The sequence below is a fragment of the Vigna unguiculata genome, chromosome 10 (genome assembly GCF_004118075.2).
Source record: "Vigna unguiculata cultivar IT97K-499-35 chromosome 10, ASM411807v1, whole genome shotgun sequence".
In the NCBI taxonomy this organism is placed as follows: Eukaryota; Viridiplantae; Streptophyta; class Magnoliopsida; order Fabales; family Fabaceae; genus Vigna; species Vigna unguiculata.
In genome coordinates this window covers 10,587,262-10,590,724 of record NC_040288.1, presented here as the reverse complement: position 1 = coordinate 10,590,724, position 3,463 = coordinate 10,587,262, and the positions used below count along the sequence as shown (strand labels likewise).

The window sequence follows — 3,463 nt, the reverse complement described above, 5'->3', positions numbered from 1 at the left end:
CCCTTGCGGTTTTTCACATTTTTGGGTTATTTTTACTGTTTTTATGCACATTTGATAGCACCCATTGAGGGTTTTGCGTTTTGATTTCATTTTCTACATTGGGCAGCTCGTTTTGTGATTTCATTGAGTTGAAACAATACCCATTCATGGGGTTTTCGCATTTATATATGATAGCACCGCGTTCATGGGGTATGCTCTTAAATTGCATTTTCAGATTTGATAAGTTAGGTTTCTTGGTTCTGTTTTGTGATTGCAGTTTTGAAATGTTTAATTGTTCATTCTCTATGTCTAGCTAAGTTTTTTTTCGTATTGGTTCCTTGAAGAAACTGATTTGAAACCATGAGGTTGATGTTTTACAGTGCACTCCAATTCTTATTTTCTCTTCATCGTATTCAATTTCGTAGCTTTGAATGAAATGGAATTTGTGATGCTTAATCGTGGGTTCATGTTTTGCACAATTTCATAATCCTTGTCATGCTTAATGAGCTCGAGTTTTGGCCACAGTTGCTTAATCTGTGTGTATGTGTGTGGAATTGAAAGAAAGATGTGTGCTACGCTTAATGGCATAATGAAGCTGTGTTAATTTTCGCATAGTTGATTAATTTAGATTTCATGAGAGTAAATTGGATAAGAGAATTGATTTAGTTACCTGTGATTGGTGGATTTTCAGTGAAATCAAGGAACCAGTACATTTTTAATTCTGTGTTTAATTCAGTTTTGGTGTTTTTATTAGAATTTAGCAAAGTTGTGTGAATCTGCCAAACCCCCTGTGTTTTATTGTTGTGTTCATCTGGAAACTTGGCTTTGAATGAAAATATTGGTCGTTGGGAGACGACTTGGTTCACTTTCATATACTATATTTAATATGTTTTAATTTGGTGGGGTACGACCTCTATCAAATTTGGCGCCGCTGCCGGGGAACAATCGTTTCGTTCAAAGAAAAATTTTCAGTGTGTTTGTGTTCTATGTTTTGGTGTGTGTGTGTAGTTCAAGTGTGGTTGAGTTGGTATATGTTCATTGTGATGTTAATGTTGTGTTAAGTTCAGTGCCTGTTTCCATTTCTGTGTGTTTTTATGCAGTGTAGTGAATAGTGTCGCGGCGCGCATGAATTGTGTCATTTGTAGTAGTGAATAGTGTACGAATAGTGTCTGAATCTGGCATTTACTTATGGATTTTTGTTCTGGTAGCTACGGTGCTTGTTTTGACTTGAAATTTTTTCCCCCCACTTCTAAGACATTGAACTTGATAGGAAAAATAGCTGGAGCAGTTGGTATGGTCTGAGTTAAGAGATTCAAAAAAATTTTGGACTGATTTTTAGTGAAACTTCAGAGGACCATAACTTTTGCTCTGGTTTTCAGAATCACTATTATTTTATATGCATTTGGGGTGGAATTTGATTTCCCACCTTGTAAGAACCCGCTTCGCCGGTTTGCAAACTCAGATTCTCCAGAAAATGCCATTTTCTACATTTCAGCAATCTTTTTTGTGATTTTTCTTCATTTTTTCCACTTTTGAAAAATTGTTAAAAATACTTGTGCTTTGAGTTTTGATCTGATTTTTTTTGTGTGCTGCTGTTTGACCACTCAAAGGAATATCCTACCAATTTTCAAGTCATTTGGAGGTCGTTTGAGTATACTTGTAGTTATACCCTTTGTTATGCCAATATCACCATAATTAATACTTTTTGGTGCATGACTAGGGGAAACCCAAGTGAATTACAACCATTTGACCCTGAGATTGATAGGACATTCCACAGAGGAAGTAGGCATCTTAGGAATCCATCTTTGCATGCTGAATATTCAGTGACATTTCCTGATTCTTCTGTTTCTCATCACATTCCTGACACTCCTCATTCTGAGCATTTTCATTTTCATACTGATAACATGGCTCAACCTCCTCCACCACCTCATGAGAGAACCATGAGTGAGCTCACTGCACCAGAGTTCACTTATGATAGTTTATGCATACAATACCCTGAGGAGGAGGTTCCATATGTGCTGAAAACTGGTTTAATACACTTGTTGCCAAAGTTTCATGGTCTTGCAGGTGAGGACCCGTGCAAACACTTGAAGCAGTTTCATGTCGTCTGTTCCACCATGAAGCCTGCAGATGTACAGGAGGACCATGTATACTTGAAGGCTTTCCCTCATTCTTTGGAGGGGAATGCGAAAGACTGGCTGTACTACCTAGCACCCAGCTCCATCATAAGCTGGGATGACCTGAAGAGATTGTTCCTTGCCAAGTTCTTTCCTGCTTCAAGGACAACAGCCATTAGGAAGGAGATTTCTGGCATCAAGCAGCAATCTGGGGAGACCCTTTATGAGTACTGGGAGAGGTTCAAGAATCTCTGTTCAAGCTGTCCACACCATCAGATTTCTGAGCATCTCCTTCTCCAGTATTTTTATGAAGGCTTGCACCACATGGATCGAAATATGATTGATGCCGCAAGTGGTGGTGCCCTTGGTAACATAACCCCAGCTGCAGCCAGACAACTAATAGAGAACATGGCTTCAAATTCTCAACAATTTGGCACAAGGAGTGATGCCATAGTTGTTAGAGGTGTTCATGATGTAGGAGCAGCCGAGTACACAAAGAAGTTGGAGAGTAAGATTGATGCTCTTACCACACTGGTCAACCAACTTGCTTCCAATCAGAGAGCTCCAGCTGCAAGAGTTTGTGGCCTTTGTACATCTGTAGATCATTTTACAGACTCTTGCCCAGCATTGCAACAACAAGCTGCTTCTCCTTCTTCTTCTACACCAGCGGACACACCTCAGGCCTATGTAGCAAATATTTTCAACAACAATAGGCCCCAACAGCAACAACAAAACCACCATGATTTGTCAACCAACAGATATAATCCAGGATGGAGGAATCACCCTAATTTGAGATGGGGAAACCAGGGTAACCAGCAGCCCCAACAATTTCAAAATGTGCAACCACCTCCACAACAAAGAGTTGCACCTGCACCACAAGCTGTTCCTGTTCCACCTGTACCCACACCAGCTCCTGCTGCAGCACCTGCACCTTCTTCTTCTACTTCATTGGAGGAGTTAGTCAGGATGATGACCCTTCAAAATATGCAATTTCAGTAGGAGACTAGGGCCTCAATCCAGAGTTTGACAAATCAAATGAGGCAGATGGCCACTCAGCTAAACCAGGCACAGGCTCAGAATTTTGACAAGCTTCCATCACAGACGGTGGAAAATCTGAGGAATGTGAGTGCCATTACATTGAGATCTGGGAAGAACATTGAAGTTCCCACTTCCCAGCCTACACCACCAAAGGAAGCCGACCCTACCACACTTCAGAGAAAATGTGATGCTCATGCAGCTGGTCCTTCCACATCTGGTGTGACTTCTACACCTTCCACCTCTACTGCTGCTGATGTGACCCCACCAAGCCCAATTGCACCTTCAAGCCCAAGCCCAAGCCCAAGCCCATTAAAAGGCCCAATTACAAG

General features: G+C 41.0%; 1 non-coding gene across 1 annotated transcript; it reads right to left on the bottom strand.

Moving 5' to 3' along the window:
• Window positions 1–2,267: 2,267 nt before the first annotated feature.
• Window positions 2,268–2,374, bottom strand: LOC114167980. Its single transcript, XR_003600579.1, has one exon. It is a non-coding gene; the product is annotated as a small nucleolar RNA R71 (small nucleolar RNA).
• Between the last annotated feature and the right edge of the window lie 1,089 nt (window positions 2,375–3,463).